The sequence below is a fragment of the Carcharodon carcharias genome, chromosome 1, assembly GCF_017639515.1.
Source record: "Carcharodon carcharias isolate sCarCar2 chromosome 1, sCarCar2.pri, whole genome shotgun sequence".
NCBI classification, from domain to species: Eukaryota; Metazoa; Chordata; class Chondrichthyes; order Lamniformes; family Lamnidae; genus Carcharodon; species Carcharodon carcharias.
Genome location: NC_054467.1, coordinates 17358192 through 17381087, shown reverse-complemented (window position 1 = coordinate 17381087; position 22896 = coordinate 17358192). Strand labels below are relative to the sequence as shown.

At 43.7% G+C, this 22896-nt stretch overlaps 1 protein-coding gene across 2 annotated transcripts in view; it reads left to right on the top strand.

Annotated features, from left to right (window-relative positions):
• Positions 1 to 523: 523 nt before the first annotated feature.
• psd3l (pleckstrin and Sec7 domain containing 3, like) overlaps positions 524 to 22896 on the top strand; it is a 300860-nt gene continuing 278487 nt past the window's right edge. For both annotated transcript variants that reach the window (XM_041200467.1, XM_041200457.1), the window contains exon 1: positions 524 to 949. The gene's annotated coding sequence lies outside the window, so the exon portion shown is untranslated. The remainder of the gene's footprint in view (positions 950 to 22896) is intronic.

The following is a 22896-nucleotide window of genomic DNA, read 5'->3' as shown; positions in this document are numbered from 1 at the left end:
CTCAGTCCCCCATTCCAGGGCTGTCAATATTCTGGAGGCAGTGCTTTCACTGAAAGTGAAGGTGTGTCTCCCTGCTGATCCGCCCATCACCTTGGAACGGCGGAGCTGGTAGACGCAGCCTTCAGTGAGGAAAGGGGCGGATGAAGGGCGGCTGTAAGAGGTAGAGGGGCAGTGTGCGGGGAAAGGTGTGCAGGGAAGAAGGGGGGGGGGGGGGGAGGGCGGTGGAGGTGCAAGCGGAGCTTTCCGGAGGGGTGGAGACTCTAGACTCCCTCCTGTCTGCCGGGGCGGGGAGTGGGGCCAGCCATGTGGACGGGAACTCGGCTCGACTCAGCTGGACGGTCCCAGCCGCTGGGAGTCGAACTCACCCACACACAAACAAAGCCAGCCCCGCGCACCCAGTTACACTGAGGGAGGGGGGGAAGAGTAAAAGAAAGACATTGCACAGAGAAATACTGGATCCGGAGGGAGAAAGATGCAGGCAGGAACATGCAAAATACGACAGGGGTCGACAAGATGTATATAGGGAGAGAGACACATACAGTCTGGATGTAGAGAGGAGGGACTGAGAGTGTGTGCAAATAGGGGGACTGAAGAAACACTTACAGAGAAGGTGCCTGGGAGAGAGAGAGAGAGAGAGAGGTTGTATAAATAGAGACGCTGTGTAGAGGGAGACTCTTAAACTGGGTGTCTGGGAGAGAGAGAGACACTCAGTGTACAGTTAGGGACACTGCACACAGACTGCCTGCAGAGGGGAAGGAAAGAGAGAGAAACTCATTGCACAGAGGCACGGTGTGCAGAGAAAGGGGGGCTGTATGCATAGAGAGAGACACCGCAGAGAAAGACCCATACCCTGCACAGGAAGGGGGAGAAAAAGTGGGAGCGAACCCAGTGCCGCCCCCCAGCCCTGACTACTCAGCTCAGAAGTCAGAGGGACGAAGACGATGACAGGGTAAGAGACACTTGCTTTTGGGTGTACTGCGTGATGGGTTGATTTATTTTAATGCCTCCACTCCAGCAATCTGATGGGGCCGCTTTGCTTTGGCTGCCAAGTGTCGCTAAAGAAACCTTTCTCCCCTCTTTTGTTTCTGCTGCCACTGCTTTCGAGCGTTTGCAGCTCCACAAACGCTGCTCTTGAATCAAAGCGGAGGAAACACGAGCAGAGATCTGCGTGAGACAGAGAGAGAGTGCGTGTCAGCCGAACCCTGATTTTTGAGCCCCTTTCAGTTCAAAGGGTGCTTCAATCCATCTGTCACATACTAATCTGTGTGTAGATCCCTGTGTGTTCACCAGCTCATTTTCAATGGAGCGTTACACACTGCTCGCTGTAGCTGCTTTTTAATATTGGTGCTTATTTAGTCTAATGGCAGAATTTAAAGGAAATAGACTGGGATTACAATGCTGCCACCAGAATAAAGACATCCGATTTAGTAGGTAAATGTGGGAACCCCGGTCGCCTGGGATCTGAACTACACAAGTTTAACTACCAATGATCCTATGAAGTTCCCAGTTCAATTCCTGCTCTCGGGTGTATTGCACGGTAAAGGTTGGGGTGGCTGAGTGTAGAGGGCTGGGGTTTGGGGGATGGTTGCTGATTTGTTTAGCCTCTGTGCTTCTGGCCCAAAGTGGGGAAACAAAATAATTTAATCTGTTGTTCTCCAGCACGCTCCGGTAACCCTGGGCCAAATGGCCTCAGACAGTTACGCCCCACACAGTCAAATAGTCTACTGATTGTTGGCTCAACAGTGCGTCAGCCATGGATCTGTTGGTAGCGGTCTCGCCTTTGAATCACAAGCTTCCCAGTTTAAGTCCCACTCCAGGGCTTGAGCACAAAAATCAAGGCTAACGTTCTAGTGCAACACTGAGGGGAGCCTTGAACCATCGTCTTTCGGGTGTGAGACATTAGACTGAGGCCCCATCTTTCCTTCTTAGGTAGATGTAAACAATCTCATGGCATCTTTTTTGAAGAAGAAGAGCAGGAGAGTTATTCCCAATGTCCTGGCCAACCCCTCAATCAGTATCACAAAAAACAGGTTATCTGATTACTATCACATTGCTGCTTGGGGGAGCTTGCTGTGCGCACACACTAGCTGTTGTGTTTCCTACATTACAATAGTGGCTACACTTCAAAAAGTGTTTAATTGGCTATAAAGTGCTTTGAGATGTCTGATAGTCATGGAAAATTCTATACAAATGCAATTCTTTCTTTTTCAACATGAAGAATTGAAGACTTGATGAGATTCTAGGGTGCTATCCATTGATAAGAGGTCAATGCATGCAGACTGAGACTTAGATGACTTCCCACATCTAGAGACAGATGAGGCAGACAAAACACATGCTTATGTCTGCTTTCTGTAACTTATTTTTCCAGGAACAGGCCGCTCCCATGAAAGTATAATAATTCTCATAATATTATTGTGATTTATTGTAAAAGTTGGTTAATAGTGGGGTTTGTTTGGTTGGGTGTGTGTGATTTAATTGAGTTGGAGACGGCTAGTTTTGACTCAGCAAAAAAATCTAGATTTGAAATGCTAAATACGTAAACATGACTGAAGTCTTAGAATGTGAGGTGAGGAGAATTTGCATTTTTAGATAAATCAGGGCAGTTTGAATTTCGAAGAGATGGTAGGATGTTTACACCTAACCAGAGAAGCTAGGCCAAGCAGTGTGTTTATTTTTCCCAAAGCGTACTAACAATATTAGCACCATGAAAAGATTTATATGATGAGAAAGGTAAAGTTCCAAAGGCATATGGGAACAATGGGATTTACATTAAAAGGGAGAAACATGTATAAAGGGGAATGAGGCTATGTGTCAGGGAAGGCATTGTAAGATCTACCAGAAGTGTGAGAAGCCTCCAGTATTTGTGCCTGCTGTCTACAGAAGCCAAAGCTAGGAAAAGCCACTTTGAATTCTACTGTCCAGGGTAGTGTGTTGACTTGCCTGGATCTATTTAAATCTTTTTTTTTTACTGTTGCCTTAACGGAGGTGTAACTGGTAGCCAGCTTAATTAGGGGTTTTAGGAGTTATTATAGTAGTAATTTGTAGACCTATGTATGTGCTTGAAATCTTTTCGCTTGTTAATAAATGCTTAATTTAGTTCTCTAAAAAATCCCTGAAGTCTTGGTGGACTTATTGCTTCTGAATTCAGGGCATGCACCTCAAAATAAATACAAATTGCAAAACCATTGTGATTGCATGATCAAGTTTCCCTTGTGGATTTGATCTGCCTGGTGCACGTGATCTGCCACATCATAACAGTTGCCAGCCTGAAGCCGCAGGCTATAGCTTGAGGGGCACCACTCTGCATTCAGCACAAAGCATGGCTGACCAGGAGTTACTCTCACTCTTACCATCTGCTATAGGCATGTTGGAAGGATTTACAGCTTGACAATCAACCTGCTTGGGGCCATGTTATGAATGCACTTTCTGCGGCTATCAAGTCCTGGAGTGGGTCTCAAACTCACAGCTTCTGGGTCGGAGGTAGGGACATTACCCACTTTGCCACAAGACTCCCTTTCAGATGGGGAGAAGATACAAAATTGGGCCGGGGGAATCTGTAGCTTCTATGTTATGAACTATGCATCTCAGATGCACTGCTTAGCAATAAACTCTAATCTCTATACTGCAGACCAGTATGTGTTGTTCTTTAACAATCCATAGTCTATATTTTGTACATTGCTCGCCTGAGACTTAAAATGATCTTCAGACAACCTCTTTGTATCCCCAGTGCTCATATATGAAGGAAAAAATGATGGTTTACAGTTCCATGCAGATTAAAGCAGAGCTTTAATTTATCTGGTTGACACTGTTGCACACCCTGAGGACACTTGGAGGAGATCCAATAAAGGACACTATTAGTCCTGAGAAAAATGGTAGAAAAATATAATTAAAAAGGCTAACAGGGTGTCGGTGTAACAGTTCCACCAGAATGAAACCAGAGCTAAAAGGTCTAAATTGTGAGGACAGGTTGCATGGACTAGGCTTGCATCTCATTGAGCATAGAAGATTAAGTGGTGTTCCAATTGAGGTGTTTCAGATGATTAAATGACTTGAGCGAAATAAACTACTTTAGCTGGGGGAGTCTAGAACAAAGCTTAAAATTAGAGCTGGGCCATTCAGGGGTGATGTCAGCAAGCACTCCTTCAACAGAAAGACAAGTTGAAATCTGGAATTTCTCTCTCCGCTCAAAAAAAAAAGTTGAGGCTAATTGAGGTTAACCGAAACTGTCAAAACTGAGATTGACCGATTTTATGTCAATCAAGGGGGGATATGAAATCAAGGTAGTAAATGGCGGTTGAGATTTAATTGAATAGTCTATTCCAGTTTCGATTTTCCTGAATTGAATAGTCTTTCATTAAGCAAGTCCAATGCACAAATTGTTACAATGTATAACTCTATCCGGCAAGAGATGCTCAACATTTTCTCCATGGCACGTGCTCCAGAACTTCATCCAGGTGGTCGTTCTTCATGTTGAACCAGCACTTGCAAGACAGCAAATCTGAGCGCACTGCCTTATCACAAGGGAGAACTGGCTGAAGCCACTTGAAACAAGTCAAATGAAGTGGTTTGTTCGTTAATTGATAAATAGCCACCTTCGATCAAACTGCTTTTTTAAATCACAGAAAGTTTTGCGAATTGAATCAGTGAGGCCACCTATTACTTACACCACAAACACGCTTGGACGTTAAATCAGAGAGGCAAATGATTCATTCTCTGTCACAGATTCAGACTTGTTTTTTCCAGTAAAAGTTTATTATCTCTCCCCTGAGTTCTGAATACTCTAGTGAATAATAGTCTTTGGTCTATTGGCTTTGGATGAACTGCTGTATAATGATCTGCATCAATATACCATGTATCAAACAACTTGCTGATGATTTCCAAATAGCAGATGGTGTCTTGAGGTATTCTTGAGCCCTTTGTCATTTAGTGTGAAGATCAGAAGATGGACAATGTTTTTGATCATGGTTTGTAGGTGTTATTGGCTTAAATAGTTCAAACCTTTTATAAATATTCCTTTGTAATACAAATGTTTTGTGTGTGTGTGTGTGTGTGTGTGTGTGTGTTGCTTTTGAAAATTATATTTAAAACATCTGTTTTAAAATCCTATAACTTCCCAGAATTGGACAGTTATTTGCTTATTCTGCCTTTAATTACAATCCATTGCTGGAAAATATAAAAGGTGGTCAAAGAAATTTGCTGTCAGCAGATTAATTGAAATCACTTAGACACAAGGCAATGCTGAGTAATCTTGAATTATTGCCAAGTATAATTGTTTTTATTTCCGACCACTCTAGTTTCCAGTCTTCCTCAACTGAAGGCACTTACAGACGCTGGTTCATGGATACTGGATCCCCTGAGGAACTCAACTAAATGGCCATTCTAGACCATACGTATTCACAGGCTATTTGACCACACGGCAACACAGCTGACAGCTGGACTTGCTGGGTGGTGATTGGGAGCAGAAACCAGGGATGACGCAAACCTCAGCTCGAAGGCTTGTGGGTAGTTGTAGCTTAACTACTGCTACCTTGGCTGTTAGCTGTTTGAACCTGGGAGTCTTCCAGGTGTGTGTAGATCCTTAGCGTAGCAGGCAGCGCATTAAATGAGCTACTCCAGCAGGAACAACCTGCCGTACTGGCGAGGAGAAGAGAGTATCATTTTATTCAAGTTGGCAGCGCTTGGGCATTATACTGTGGCACATTCACAACCTCCATTGCACTGCATATGGTGTCCTTGCGTAACTCATGAATAAGTCTTGACCAAAGCATAACTTTATCGTTATGCCGATACTCCTTTAGAAACAATAGCCTTTTAGAAATGGATTCCTGACTCAATCCTATGGTTACCCTTACTCCTGAAAACAGCAACCTTTTCCAAAATAGTCGATTGATTTTTTAAAAAATGTGAAATATATATAAACACTACAATGATCTGCACCAGGCACAAACCCAAAACATGTGTTGAGATGTATTAAATGTTTCCATGTCTGCTCTCATTAAAGGAAAAATCTGCAGGTTAATGAGGAAAGAACAAAGGAGTGGGACTAATTGGATAGCTCTTTGAAAGAGCTGAGACAGGCATGATGGGCTGAATGGCCTCCTTCTGTGCTGTATGATTTGTTGATTCATAATATCTTCTGCAAATGCAACCCCTTCTAGATTAGTTTTGATTTAAATCACACAGCGGCATTCCCCATTTAATAAAATGGATTGCATTATTCTAATTAAACCAGTTCACTGACTTTACATCAGGCTAATGATTATTCCCTGTAAAATATGAAGTTAGTTTTCATCATGGAGCACAGTTGAAATTTACTTGTAATGCAATGAGGTAGCAATGCTTTAGAGAACATGTTGTCCTTTGGCAGTCATGGAGAAGAATATCAATGTTTGGTTTGTGTGAAGTACAAATTGAAGGGCGATATGATCTCTGCTGTGAGATTCTGTCAGTCTGACAACATACCCACTTGCATGTATCATACTACAGTCATGGAAATTGTACCCTGCATGATTATTTTTTTCACTGCAGATTTTGCTAGTGATATGGCTAAGGGGCTCTGTTGTGCAGCCGTTTTTTGGGACAAAGAAAGAACTTGCATTTATGTAGTGCCTTTTATGGCCTCATGATTCCCTGAAGCACCTAATAGCCAATGAAGTGCTTTTGAAGTGTAGTCATTGTTGTATTGTAGGAAGGGAAGCAGCCAGTTTGCATACAGCAAGCTCCAACAAACAGTAATTCAATAATGGCTAGATGATGTTTCTCAGTAAAGTTGGTTGAGGCATTAATATTGGCTAAGTCATTGGGATAAGTCCCTTGCTCCTTTTGAGTTGTGCTTTGTGAACTATTACATCCACCTGATTGCACAGACTTGCAATCAGGTTGAAGGTCACATCTGAATGACGACACCTCCGACCGTGCAGCACTCCCTCAGTACTGTACTGGAGTGTCAGCCTAGATTATGTGCTCCTCCAAGTCTTCAGAGTGGTACTTGAAGGCATAACCCTCTGACTCTAGGAGGTGAGACTGCTACCACTGAGTCAAAGCTGAAGCAGTTCTTGAAGGATTTTAGGTTGCTTTTATTGCAAGCTGTCAGCATCAATTGCATTTAATAAATAGCTGCTAATATAGTTGGGCAGGAATGTATCCATCTTTTGGTAAATGCTGCAAATCTAAACTCTAAATTAGAAATGCCCCAGCAAGCTGAGAGAACAGCTAACCTCAGATTTCAGATGTGACACATCATCCATATAATAGTGTTGCCAACGGCCAGTGGTATCTGTTTTAGGAATTAGTCACCTTGTGCCAAAAGTAACCTCTGGCACTGTCATGCTCACTCAACTCTCTCTTGTGTTGCTCAAGCTGCAAAACCACAGATTCACCTGTCTGGACTCTTGCTGTCAGGCCTTGGGTACACTTTTGTACACTCCTATGTGACAGATATAGTGCTTGCTGAAATAAATGACTTGCTGAGCAAATACAAAGGTGCATTTAATGTGCAGTGCATCATTTACACAGGATGTATCCATTGCAGTAGGATCTAGTGAAACAACAGCAATGGAAAACTGTTACTGCCAGGGGACTGCAAGGGGATTAGAATTGCAGTGAAATTACTGAATTCTTGTTTCTGCAAAAACTTAAGATGTGCTGTTGCAACACGTCCACCAGTGAGTTATGTGGAGGCTAACGATGCCACGTTTGTCCCAGCAGAGTTAGCCTTTACTCTGGGGAAACTATTCCAATTAGCAGTGTTTGTGTTTTATTTAAATTATGCAAATAGTGTCTGTAAACCCTGCCAGTATTCCCTAAAGCAGATGATGGCTTTGTAAAGCAAGTTTCCTTTGTTGACAGTCTGATCTTGAGCTCCCTAAGACGTGCCTGTGGAAAGTGCCAAGTGTTAGCTGAGCAATTTCTTTAAATGATGGAGTCAAGGGACTGTGCCATTAACAGGGGAGAATGCTTTCAAACCATTGCCATAAGTTCACTCTGCTACTCCTATTGTTGAAAGTCTATAACTGCTGCATACCAAAGCTTCGTAATTCTGGATGTAAACCTAGGTTTAAAGGATTTCCTGCATAGACCTGGTGTATGGCCACGTTTGAGCTCACGCATATCATGTGAGTTTACAGAGTCATTTAGAAAACCCCTGTACCTTTTACTGTGAGCCTGTAGGGCCAAGTTGAAGATTCCTTGTGATGAAATGTGTAGATTACTCGGCTAACTTCACAAATGTCAGGGTGGAAGATGGGGGCAGAGGGGTGGCTGCAATTTTCCCTGTTAGTTTTACAATCATACCTTTTAGTCAGGAGGAATTTCATCCTCCTGGTGCTGATTTAGAAACATAGAATAACATTGACAGACTTTTGTCAAAATAATAAAGTCATTTTTTTTTGTTCATTTCATATATGCTGCGATGAAGGAAGCTGATGACAATAGTTCAGCAGTGGTAATGGAATCTTATGTGAATGATTCTTTGACTGATTGACTTGCCCCAATGTGTGCTGACACTATACATTTACACTTCCAGCCTTTGAAGGCGCAGATTCTTGCTGTGCTCTAGTTTATTGAGTGATTGTTGCTCTCTGCAACCTCATGCAAGCTCTCAATCTTCATGTGTTTCCCCAAATAGTGAAGAGTGCCACCAGTCAACTCAACCATAGCGAGGGTTTTGAAAGTCATGATTCACTCTGCCTTCACCACGCTCTCGGGCAGTGCATTCTAGGTCCAAATCACTCGCTGCCAGAAAAATGTTTTCATCATGTCGCGATTGGCTCTTTTACCAATCACCTTAAATTGGCATCCCTTCTGGTTCTGAACGTTTCTGCCAATGGGACCAGTATTCCCCCCAATCTACTCTGTCCAGACCCATCATGATTTTGAATACCTCCATCAAATCTCCTCTCAATTTTCTCTTCTCTAAGGAGAGCAGAATGAGGGTGACGGTTATAAATTTTGAATTAAACCCGGCACCAAGTCAAGGGGTATAAAAGAAAATACGTTGAGAACTGTCCTTTTTGAGTAGGTCTAAGTCAAACAGATTGAAATCTTCACTAACAGGCAGGTAAATTGAGTTGACTCCTGCACATTATAAAGGAGATGAAAAAAAGCAGATGTGTATATGTGGGCTGCTTGCTAAGGACAGTTTAGTGTTTCGATTGAGTCCTTTAGTTTTTCTTCTTGAATACATTTTCCTCTTGGTAATATTTTCATTATAAATGAAATTGTAGTTTTGTTACTCTTTTGCTTTATAAGAAAATTGCTAGTTTGAAATTAGAAACTGAATGAACGTGATGTTTTATCATTTATTGAAGACTAGCGAGAGAACAAATGGGGTCCCAGGAGTAATTCCAATAGTTTAAAAAATAGTTTACAGATTGGGGCTTTCTCATCATTCCAGGATCTAATTAGGTAGAAGGAATACATTGGAAGAAACCGGAGTGAAGATTGAAGTGGATGGTGTCACACTGGATCAGTTTGGTTGGTTTGCCTGTTTAGGGCAAATGATAACAGAAGGTGGCAAATGTGATGTTGAAGTCAGAAAAAGAATAGAGATAGCCAGAAGGATGTGTTAACTTGAGCTTGTAACAAGGAAAAAACTCATAAGACGCTGCATTCTATCCACTTTCCTGTCTGCCTCCAAAACCCGGACAATAAATAAAGATCTGTGGAAGAAAATACAGGCCTTTGAAATGTGGATGCTAAGACGTACACTTAAAATTTCATACACAGACTAAAGACAAATGAAGAGGCAAGTGCAAGAGCAAAAAGAACTCTAAAAAGTGACATCCAGAAAGTAAATGTCAGTTCTTTGACCATTTGATCAGATCTGAAAAGCTACTGAGATCATCTCCTAGGGGGCAAAGTGGAGGGCAGCAGAAAGAGGTGTCAGCCTAGGCATATGGTTGGATTACAGATGTTGCAGAATGTTTGCAGATGAGCTACAGTGGATATGTGAGGATGGCATAAGACAGATGAGCATGAAGTACCATGTCAACGAATTACCTGGGAGGAAGAGCTGCAAGCGGCAGCAACAGCATCTTCCAGGTGTGTTACTGAATGTCTACTGGAATAGAAAGGCCAGTCACATTGGTCCCAAAAGGCATGCAGAATTGGGACTCAACTGTGAAAGTGATCCAATGGGAAAAAAATCTACACAGTAAAGGGCTCAAGTCATGTAAACGCTGTATCAGCTTGGTTCAATGGGGACTGGACTGATCATAAAGTTGAGTTTAAATTCTATTCAAGGTTTTGAGCTCGTGAATCTAGGCTGTCACTTCTGGAAGAGTGCTGCACTGTTGCCGGTTGAACCTTTTGATTGAACCTTTGGAGTCCTGTCTTGAAGTGGACACTGAAGATCCCAAGGCACTATTTAGAGAAATGGCAGAGAGTTGTGCTAGGGGCCTGGTCAATATTTCTCCCTCCACCATCACAGATTATCTGGTCCTTCTTTCTATTGCTATTGGTGGGATGCAATGTGTGCAGAACTTCTCTTGCAATTGCCTAAGAAACAGAAGTCACTGCACGTCAAAAAAAGTGATTCAGTATCATTGCAATGTTTTGATATGATAAGATACTATATAAATGCAAATACTATTTGCACCCCTGAGGTGAATTACTACCTTGCAATTAATCAGATACTTATTCCCTTTTACAGCATTAATTTTTAAAATGGCAAATTTAAAAAAAAGCAAAGGTTGGTGTTCTTAATTTCCTCTACCTTCTTGAATGGGAACAAGAATTTAGATGATTGTGACTGGTTCTTTCCTATCCACCTTAATCATGACCCCTGCTACGCTGACTGGTGCATTACGAATTGTCACAATTGACACTCAGGGAGGGAGTTGATTACCAACTGGTGTTGAAGCAATGATACTGTAGGGGGAAAAAATCATGGGGCGGAATTTTCTGCCTCGTGGGTGAGCACACGCCCGACCCGATCAAGCGTAAAATCGCGTGAGAAGATGATGTCGGCCGAGTGTCCCGATGTCATCCTGGATACACACAATCTTCAGGTCAGCAGGTGTCGGAGCGGCTCCCACCGTCAATTAAAAGGCCACTTAATCCAAGGACGGGATAAAAAAAGGGTCAGCAGCATTGCCATTGCAAGTAGTGAGGAGTTTAAGAGAGAGTTTACTGCCAGCTGCTTATTTGAACTTGACAGCTAACCTCAGTTCTGAGCATTTCTAGACTTCATTCCAGGGCTCACTGGTGTCTCCAAGGCCCCCGGAGGATTTTGACAGTGTGGACCCTTCCAGGTATCTGACAGCCTTCTGTAATCCTGGTAATGAGGATTGTGGTCTCCGCTGGAGGCATCTCCTCCTCTGAGGAGGAAGAGAGAGGGGCTGAAGGGAGAGGAAGCCAGATGTCCCAATGCAGCTTCCAGGTGAGGGACCTGTGGGAGGAGAGACGCAGGCACAAGAGGCGCAGGGCCAGCAGGTAGTCCAAAGGTGGAAGGGGGCTGCAGAAGACACCAATATCTTGCTGCCAGGGTTTACAGGCAGTGATGCAGCTACCTCAGTATGTCTGAGGTGCAATGGCGAAGGAGGCTTCGCCTCTCTAGGGAGACTGTGAACTCCATTCCTCAGATGATTGGGCCTGATTTGAGCTCCAACTGTGAGAGTGGACACCCCAGGCCAGTGGCTCTGAAGGTCACAATATCCCTCAACTTCTATGTCTCCGGTTCTTTCCAGGGGTCAATTGGGGATCTGTGTGGAGAGTTCCAATTAGCTGTCCACAGTTGCATCAAGCTGGTGACAGAAGCTCTGTTCAGGTGGGTACTGACATTTATTCATTTCCATACGGACAAGGCCAGCGAAGCTGAGTGAGCCAGAGGGTTTGCAGCGATTGCTGGGTTCCCCCACATCCAGGGTGCAATCAACTGCACGTGTGGCAGTCAAGGCACCAGCGGGTCAGCCGGGTGCCTTTGTCAACAGGAAGGGATTCCACTCGAATGTCCCGATAGTGTGACCATGAGACGCAAGCCTGTGCAAGGTACCCTGGTAGCTCCCATGATGCCTACGTCCTGAGACACTGCCAGGTGCTGAAGCTATTCAGTGTTCCAGCCCAACTGGATGGGCGGCTGTTGGATGACCAGGGCTATCTGTTGAAAAGGTGGCTTATGACACCTCTCCACCACCCAGAGCAGCATTATAATAGGAATCATGCCTCCACAAGGGTGGTGATAGATAAGGCTGCGATGAATGGGGAACGCACTGATCCTGGACCAGTGGGAGCACGACAATAACCCCCAGAGAGGGTGTCACTGATAGTGGTTGCATGCTGCACTCTCCACAGTCTGGCACTGGCACTGGCTGGAGGATGAGTATCTTGAGGCAGCTCCACAGGCCACAGTGGGTGAATCCAGTAGTGAGTCAGAAGAGGAGCACACTGAGGGTGTGGAGGCTGACCTCTGTATCCTTCAGGGAGGCAGGGACACCTTGATCCAAAGCTCCCTCAGCTGGGTTGCCAACGATCTGCTCCCACCTCATGGCAGGGCTGCTGCCTCCGTCCAGGATATTTGAAATGAGCCTTTCATTCGAACCCAAAGCCCACTCAGTGCCTGTGGAATAAAGTTTAGAGCCCACTCATGTCCAGTATTACAGACTGGCGTGCCCTGCTCTAAAAAAAGTGAAGCATACTCGGGTCATTACAACAAAAACAAAATGTAATTTTCACATTCAAAACGACTTAACATTCCCATCTTGGATGTTCATTTCCACACCAGTAAGCATATAAACAAAACATTACAGAACAAAGTCACCTGTGATCAGCCCCTCTTGTGCTCATGGTGCCTTAAACTTAAGTTTGCGAGTGCTGTGTCTAGGTGTTCCCTGCAGCCTCCCTCCTCACTGGCAGCAGCATTGCAGACAGTCTGCTGTCTTGCTGGTGTTGATGACCTTGGGGGCCATCCTCTGGCCAGTGGAGCCTGTACTGGCCCCGTGTGGGTGGGAGTGGCCAGTGCCACGGCTTGCATCTCCCCATCAGATGCCACGGTCACTGGCAGAGGGTTGGAGGAACTGCTGCAGTCATCCAGAGCGCCCTGAGAGGAGCCTACAGAGGCAACACTCAGATCATGCGTCAATGTGAGGTCGCTCTGGACCTCCCTGCTCTCCATTGATGGGATGGGCACCTAGCTGGGATACTGGGTGCCTCATCCATTTCCCATTCTGACACTGACCTCCTGAGGTCATTGCCTGTGTGAGGGCTTGCAGGTCTGAGCACAACCCCAGGAACCCCTGATCCTGTTGCTGGATCTGCCTCTCTATGAGAGTCACCACTCTCTCAATGGAGGAGGCAGCATGCTCGGCAATGAGGGTCAGCACATTGCTTATGTTCCGCATGGACTCCTCCACAACAGAGATCATGACATGGATATCTGCCAGATCCTCCCGCACATCCTGCTGGACATCTAGCCTAATAGATGACTCCAGAGGCTCATCATTTGCCTTTGACTCAGCATCATCCTGGTCTCCAGCAGTCCTCCGAATGCTGGCATCCTGGGCACACTCTGCCTCTGCCTGCACCTCAAGCGAGTGAAGTGCCCTCACCGCTGTGCACTGACATTCTATCCAAAGATCTACCGCCCACTGAGGTGCTGGTATCTGCGCTGATGCCTGGTTCAGGTGAGTTTGGAGCCTGGTGGTCCTCTGGCATCAGGGGTGGCTCTTCAGGGTCCTGCGATTGAGTGCCTGCTGAAGAATCTAAGAGAGAGCAATGACATGTCATTAGTTTAAGTCATCACACTGTCACTGTGCATGCCAGGCACCCGGTTGAGACCATGGAGATCTGTATCATGGTGCTGTCATCTTTCAGTGATCAATGGGGAATCCAGTTGAGGCTTCCATCAATTATGAGACTACACAAGAATGTTTGCACCGTCCCAAACGCTTACCTCTGTGCTCCGCACTCTTACCTTCGGCTGGCAGCCCAGCTTCTCTACAACTGGCTGAACGAGGTGCATGAAGGCTCTTCAGCTTCAAGGTGTCTGCTCAAATCTAGTCAATATTAGGAGGCCTTTGCGTGACCTCTCAATGTTGTTATGGGCTGTCTTCTGAAAAGGACAGAGGAATCATTTATTAGTTCACCGTCTACCTGCAGCTCCATTGCAGCCTGGCCAACTTCACCTGAAGGACACCTTGCAGAGCACATCCGTGTTGTGGCTTTCGAGGTGCAAGGCACTTGAGTCCAAGCAGTCAGGGCTCACCCCCTTGGCCAGCTCCAGCATCATTGACAGTTGGTACTCAGACTTTAACACCCCTGAGGTCCATGGTGGGGGTGGCACAGCCAGACCTTAACACTTCAACACACTGATCCATGTCAACACAGTACTCACCCTTCCTGAGCGCATGTCGTTTAACCTTCTGCAACACTGCACCCATGTGCGCTAGGCAACGTCGTGGCTGCTGACCCCAGCAGCCACCTTCTCCCAAGCTTTTTGTCAGGTACGGTGGCCTCCTCTTTCCATCTCTGGGGACAAGGGTGTCCGTCCTGGCACCGCGAGGCACTTGTCCGAAAAACGGGAGGCTCCAGTTGCTGTTACGGCCATAGCTTCAGTCTCCAGAACACCGAATATATGATTCTTCCCTGGTAGCCTTCAAGGACCTGCCTCTGCTGTTTTTAAACTGCTCGCCGGGGTCGCTATTGGACCAGACGCCTGGCCCTTCCTGACCATTGGGAAGACGCATCTCAAGCTGGGTGGGCTTTAATTGGCCAGCCAGCATGAAATTGCAGTCCAGGGCCTGTTTCCCGACTGGTCCCAGGCCCACCAATCGTGCACACCTGCCAATGGTAAAATTCAGACCATGCAGCTCCACATTCCAGGACTGAGCAGCAGGAAATGTACAGAGAGCTCAGTTTAGCAGATGTGCAGAGGAGAAGAGTGGTGGGTTCGGAAGATGAAAATGAAATTTAGTACTCTGTTCAAATTATGCAGCACAGAAGGAGTCATTTGGCCCATCATGTCTATGCTGGCTCTTTGAAAGAGCTATCCAATTGGTGCCCCACCTCTGCTCTTTACCCATAACCCTGCAAATTTCATTCTTCAACATATAAGAACACACTTCGACTGTTCAACTCTGCTGTTCCTGAAGTTGGAGCCTAATCTCGATGGATGTTACGCAGATTATAAGCACACTTTGTTCCCTCAAAATATATAGTTCATAAAATTTGCAAAAGTACATTACGTAACAGTTCCAATTTGACATTGCATAAAGTGCAGCACAGTTCAACTTCTTTCAGTTATGATATATGACATTGAGATGCCTCACTATGCTTATTACAGGTTACATTTACAGTATACATTTCATGTCAAACATTCTCTACAGGTTCCAAATCTTCGATGTACTATGGCGGAACATACAAAAATAAGAGCAAAAGTAGGCCATTCGGCCCCTTGAACCTACTCCACCATTGAATAAGATCATGGCTGATCTGTTTGTGTTTCAAACTTTACATTCCCATCTACCCCCAATAACCTTAGGCTCGTGTTAGGCAAATGAATCAATCTACCTCTGCCTTATAATACCAAGTCACCCTGTTTCCACTGCCTTCTGAGGCAGAGAGTTCCAAAGCTGCACAACCCTCAGAGAACAATTTTCTCTTCATCTGTGCCCTATAAGAGTGACCCCTAATTTTAAAACAGTGCCCCCCTAGTTCTGGGCTCACCCTTTCCACGTCCACCTTGTCAAGACCATTCAGGATCTTATCTTCAGTCAAGTCACCCCTCACTCTTCTAAACTCCAGTGGAAACAAGCCCAGTCTGTCCGACCTTTCTTCATAAGACAACCCGCTCATTCCAGGTATCAATCTAGCAAACCTCCTCTGAACTGCCTCCAACGTATTTACATCTTTCCTTAAATAAGGAGGCCAAAACTGCACACAGTATTAGAGATGTGGTCTTACCAATGCCCTGTATAACTGAAGCACAACATCTTTCCTTTTATATTCAATTCCTCTAATAAAGCATAGCATTCCATTAGCCTTCTTAATTACTTGCTGTATCTGCATGCTAACTTTATGTAACTCATGCATGAAAACACCATGATCCTTCTGCACCTCTGAATTCTGCAGTCATTCTCTGTTTAAGTAATATTCTGCTTTTTTATTCTTCCTGCCAAAGTGAACAACTTCACATTTTCCCACATTATACACCATCTGCCAGATTTTTACCCAGCCACTCAACTTATCTATATCCATCCGCAAACTCCTTGTGTTTTCTTCACAACATACTTCCCTACCTATCTTTGTGTCATTTGCAAATTTAGTTACCATGCCTTCGCTCCCATCATCTAAGTCATTGATGTAAATTGTAAAAAGTTGAGGCCCCAGCACAGACCCCTGCTGGACCCCACTAGTCACATCCTGCCACTCAAACAAAGACCCATTTATGCATACTCCCAGTTTTCTGCCAGCCAGCCAATCCTCTAACCAGGCTGATATGTTGATTATGCAACACGATGAACTTTTATTTTCCGGAATAACTTATGATGTGGTGCCTTATCAAATGCCTTCTGGAAATCCCCCTCATCAGACTCCCCGTTATCCACAGCACATTGTATTCCTAAAGAGCCATAAGACTGTGGCAAGCACGCTGATCCAACCTTACCGAGCCTACCTTTTAAATTGATTGAAAAAAAAAACTTATGTACAGGGCCAAGGGCAGGACAGTATGAAGGGCAAAAAGAGTAGAAAAGATGATGAGATAATTCGGTAATTAGTGGTGAGGCAACTAGCTTAATTCTAGCTATTATAGAGTAAACAGAGCTCTAATGTTTCCTGTTGCACTGTTCTACTCATGCTTGCCTTGTGGTTAATGCCATCAACATTCTTCAGCACTGAATGCACCACAGTGCAGTTTGTTCAAACGCAGGCAATGCAAACTCACTGTATTGTGGGGTTCAGCTACAAATATGCTGCAGCAAAGCCTTCAGCTTTCCCAAATGTATGAAGTTCTTTGATGTTGCATTACATGTTTTATAACCAGGCTGATGGTTTTCTCTGAATGCACTTTGCATGCAATTCTGATTAGTCAGGAGTGAATAATTGGACTGCAATCAGCTGTAAGGGTTCAAATGGTCAACCACAAGGCTTGTTTAGAGCTTTAAAAATTTACTTTCTTGACACCTCTCTAATCTTATAATTTGCTGCTATCACATTCAAATGGGAGCAATGTTAATTGTCAACAGTAGTGTGTAAAATAATGGTGTGCCACGTTGATATGTAGCTGTTTGCTCTGAGTAAATTGGGGTGATTACACTTAACATGATGAGACTTGTAAGGTTCCTGAATTTGATTGAGCTGAGCTTGGAAGGAGGGACCATGTGCAGGCATGCAACAAGGAGTGGAAAATGCAGAGGAACGTAGAACTATTTCTGAAATTAGCTTAGAATTGCCACAAAAAAATCTATACTGGCAAGTAACTGAAGACCAGTTAATCTCCCGTGGTATTGCATATTGGGAGTTGAGACCAAGTATTGTTTTTAAGGCAAAGCTAGGTAAGAGAACTGAGGGGTAATTAAATTCGGGTGCGCAGCCAGAATTCAGCTTCCATTTTAATGTCAAATATTCTGTTGTTATTTATTTTTCTATTATAAACTCCTATATCCACACTTGTAATGAAACTGTGTGTGTAAACTTGTCACACTGTAATTATACTCTCCTGCCAGTGGTGGCATTGCAGCCCCACCATTAGGGAAAGAATATAATTGCAATGTGGCAAGTTTATGTCATCAGTTCCTATTATAAACATGGGCATAGAAATTTATAAAATGTATAAATTTAGGCACAGATATGTATCTATATTTGAAAAGCTAGATTCAAAGATTGTATAGCATCTCCAATGGTGAGGAGAATGACTCAAAAAGATTTGTTTCTCTTGTTGCTGAGTGTGTTCATTACTGTCAGTCACAGTAAGATGAAGAATCACTTCTTGAAGTGGCTTTCCACACCATTGGAGGGAGAATCACCCACTATTCCTTTTGGCTTTTGTAGGATTGAGTGTGAGGCAGGTCTTGTGGTGCAGTGGTAGCTTCCCTCTCTCTGGGCCAGAAGCTGTGGGTTCAAGTCTAACTTCAGGACTTTATGCATGCACCTTCCATGACCATCATGTGGCCAAACAGGTTGACTATTAGCCTGTAGGTCCTTCCAATATACTTGCTGGCAGGCGGTAAAAGAATGGAGAGTTTCCTGGTCAGCCATACTGCAGAAGGCAACAGCAAACCACTGCAGTACTTTTCTAGACATAATCATGGACCAATCCAATGGAAGCCCATGGACACCAATGCCCTGTTAGGGCATGGTACCTGAAGGAGGTGGGTTGACTGCTGAGCTCACCTGTAGATGAGTGGCACCAATAACTCTAATGACTTGTGTGGATTATTGCTAGTGGGGAAGGCACTGTGGACCAGAGGGGAAGTCACAATTTGGAGTTTGAAGCAACTGAATACTTGTAAGCTGTTGCAAGTCCAGTTATATTTGTATACTCTGTCTACAAGAGCCTGTACAATTGTACCTCAGCACTTGTTAGGAGAGGTGGGAAGAAAGCGTGGTTGGGGTGGGGGGGGTGGGGGTGGTGGGGAAAGGGAAGGGCAGTAATACATATCTAACCTTTCATTTGAGAGACTAAGATTCCTTCTTTCATGTTCCTTTTTCTTTTGGAATTCCACAGTCTCTGGGAGAAATGTGACCAGCTTGAGATTGAGTTCCTGACCCATTTTTTTCTTCCTATCTCACTTACCAACAGCAACAGATTTGTGACTACTTGATGTGTGTGGCTTATCAAGGCTCCAAATTTGAAATGGAAAAATTTGCAGGGCTATGAGGAACGAGCAGGGGAAAGGGACAAATTGGATAGTTCCTTCAGAGACCCAGCACAAGATTTATGGGATGAATGACCTCCTTCTGTGCTGTACCAATCTATGATTCTATGTGCAATCACACAAGGTTATTCCATAGTATATTAGTTCCTTAGGCCTTTGCAAATTGCATCGTAGTAGCCTTAAATTTTCCTTCATATACAAGGTTCGTACAAACTGGGGCTACCCACTGACTGGATGCTTTTACTCAGGATGAGTGCGGGCTCCCAATGTTAGCTGCACTTGGTTGTATTAACAAGCCTCAGTCCTTTATCGATGTGGTATCACATGGGTGAAATATTCTGCCAACATCAGGTAGGAGACCTTGGTTTAGCAATGTAGATATGCCTCTGGAGACCAGGTTTTTAAAAAGCTGATCTCTCAAAACAGGATCAAGTACTAAGAAGATATTTTGGCCTTTAGCCTGGCTTGATTTCTTACTCTGCCAACTCCAGGAACGACTTTTCTAGAGGCAGCCCAGATATTGAAGTCATGACTCAACATTAATAGATACCCTGAAGAAAATTTCAAACTAGATCATTTACTATGTAATTCTCTAGCCTATAGCCTAAAAGCATGAGTGGGACTGTGAACAAGAAAGAGCTTTTATTCTCATTCTTGGGATGTACTCACTCACATACATAATGGGTAGAGAAAAACTGTTTCCACTGACAGGACGGTTAGTAATCAGAGGCACAGATTTAAGATAATTGGAAAAAAGACCAGAGAGGAGTTGAGAAAAAAGTTATTCACTGAGTTATGATCTGGAGTGAAAGGATGGTGGAAGTAAATTCAGTAACAGCTTTCAAAATGTCGAATACTTCAAAAGGCAATATTTTCAGGGCTACGAGGAAAGAGCTAGCAGATGGTCTTATGCAATGTCACAACACTCTCCATATTCTTTCCAAAACTTTAGCCTTGGTAAAAGTTTTCCTGCCTGCATGTAAGGCATTCAAGCAGGCAGAGTAAATAGAGCTAATGGCAGTTCCTTTAAGGGCAGGGGGGGGATCATCAGACAGCACTGAAGGCAATTTTGGATTCCTACCATATACCAATTGGTGCTGACTGTACTCCCCAACCATTTGCAAAGGATTTCTAAGCTGTACTGCCCATACCAGACCCATTTGCAACTTATAAGCCGGTTGGTCGGCCAGTATCTTATGCAACAATTCATCAATTACTGCGTGGTTCCTCTCACATACCATTGCTGAATGGGCTCTCAGCCAGTGTTCTCAAAAAAAAAAGTGCGACCATCTATAGACCACCTATCAGCAACCCCATCTTAGTACTGATGCCCACACCCAGTATTCAGGCAATCTCAAAATTCAGCAACCATGGAGTTCTCCATTCTTTGCATCACTGTAGAGCTGCCTGTATTTGATTTGAAATTAGCTGGAAATGACTGCTGTCCCAAAAATTTCTTTAGGGCAGCAGCCATTTGGTCTAAGAGAGAATCATTTCCATGAAATTGAGTACTTGTCAGTACCAGAAGTTTGTCTACTTGTGAAACCTGTGCACAATCCAGTAACTTAAACACAAGCACAGATTCCAGGATTTCTAGGTTAAACTTTGTCACTCTTATACAACCTATCAAAGTCCATACTCTTCCATTGACTGATTGTCATCTTAAATTTATCAAAAGTTGACCATGTTTCACAGGCTTCCAACAAATCATCTTTCTTGTAAACCTTCTCCATAAATTGTAATAGAAGAGTTAATCCCTCTTTAGAATCTAAGTCACCCACACCTTGCTCCAAAAATACTTTACTTCCAATCTTACTTTTTCCTGGTAATGACAAAGCCAAAACCATACCTTGCTTCCTTCTGGATAATGAGGTAACCCATGTCCTGATTTCCACCTCATTTTTCCATTGCTGATATGGCTCAGACACTGAAAAAAAAAATGCATAATCGAAGCTTGAGAATTTGCATTGGACCCCAGCCATTTGGAACCAGACCTTGCCAGGAGTAACATTTTTTTTTCTCAGAAGACAGAGACAAAAAAAACCCACTTACTCAACTTCCGATCGCCAGTGCTCAATGTTCATTTTCTGCTACCATGTTAAAGTCATTACTCATACATTGAGGAAAGGACAAATCTGGAGCCAGTCTTTCCTAAACATAGGTTTATTCACAGAGCATAGACTTCTTCCTTCCCTCCTACACCAGTGTAAACCAGTTCTTATATACTTAAGAATAATTCCCTAATCTTTTCCCAATTATTAACAGGTGCTCTCATTCACAAACCAAAGCATGCTCTTCATTGTAACAGGATCCCAACATTAACACATTGTGCACATTGAGTTGGTGATTTTGTATTTCCCTCTTGTAGCAATGCCCAACTGACCTCTATGCACAAGTTAAGGCTCCATTTTCAGAGTTGACCTCTGATGGGCCTTTAGGAGAGAGGGAGGCATAAGATAATGAAACCTTGTACAGGAAAACCTATGGTGTTTTCTTGCATAAGAATAGTTACTACACAAACTCATTCATTGTGTGTGAAGTGATTCATGGCATTTCTGAGAGATGTGATGAGGCTTTCTTCCTTCCCTTTTTTGTTCTTCATGGAAGTGTTGATATCTTTCTGGTATTTTGCCCGGGTGGCCTTTGTTTAATTTTTAGTTTGTTCTTGGAACGTGATAACAGCTACAGGACAGTGTTTATTGCTCAGCTCTGGTTTCTGTGAAGGCATCAAATCAATCACTGGTGTCACGCAGACCAGATTCCCTTCCCTAAATTATTTGGATTTTTCCACCAGTCCTCATTGCTGTTTATCTAGCACTAGGCCACAGTTTAGCAGACTTATTGAGGTTAATTTCATTTCACAACTTGCCATGGTGGGGCATAAACTTGCACCCTTTCAGTCACTAGTCTTGTACTATAACCACTAGGCTAATGACTGCCTGGGAGCTGACTATGCAATCACAATGTGCATCCTTTCCTAGCCAAGCCTGATCCTGTCCTGCAGGCGCTATCCAACAGGTATCACTGAGTATCAGCTCGGAGTGGGAACCCTTTCTTGACTTCCCTTCCCAGGGACGCTAAGCAATTCTAGCATATCTCCTATCACTTGGCTGTGTTCAACTGATACAGGGCAGACTAAGGATTGAATTTGGAAGCTTTTTGGAAGAAGACCATTTGTCCCATCATTTCTGTGCCCGCCCTTTGAAGGGGCTGTCTAATTAGACTCACTCTCTTGCTCTTTCCCCATAGCCCTTCAAATATTTATTATATTTCCTTTTCAAGGTTACAATTGAATCTGCTTCCTTCGCTCTTTCAGATAGTGCTTTTCAGATCATCATAACTCACTGCATAAAACAATTTATCATTATCTGCTTTTATCCTTACCTCTCTGGTTCTTACATCAATTACCTTAAACCTGTGGTCCTTAAGTTGGCAGAATGCCTTGCTAGATTGAACCAGCTCTGGAGCTAGGTATTTCTCCCTCTAGCCTGCTTGCCATTCTTTCCAGGAATCAGTGCTTAAGTGGTGAAACACAGCTTTTACAGTTATAACCATCTGTCACACACAACTTCACAATGGCTCATAGGTTTATACCTCTCTCATAAAGGAATAATAAAACTTATTTCCCTGTTTGCAGGGTTAAGAGGAAATTAAACATTCAGAGACTTAACTTAAAAGCTTCTTGATAGTAATAGTGAAATATATTGTTCACCACGTGGTAACTTCCAAGAGGGAGGCCACCATTTGTAACACTAATAACCTTACAACAATATAAATAAATTGACTTTCAAATTGTGAATGTTTCTACAGCAGCCTCTCAACCATTGCGAGCTTGCAAATAGCTACACTTCATGCTATAAATTAACCATTCACAAAAACAATATCATTATATAAAGTAACTGTGCGCCACATGTGAGTGACATAAAATCAGATCCAGATGTGGTTGTGGCTCTAAGTCGGAATGTGGTATTGCTTTAAAGCAGCAGAAGCTTGACGAGGACTTCATAGAATTGGCCCTTTGAGTACTTGGAGGCCTTTTCTGTCATTAAGCCCATTTTTCTCTCCTCATTTCCTCAAAGCACTA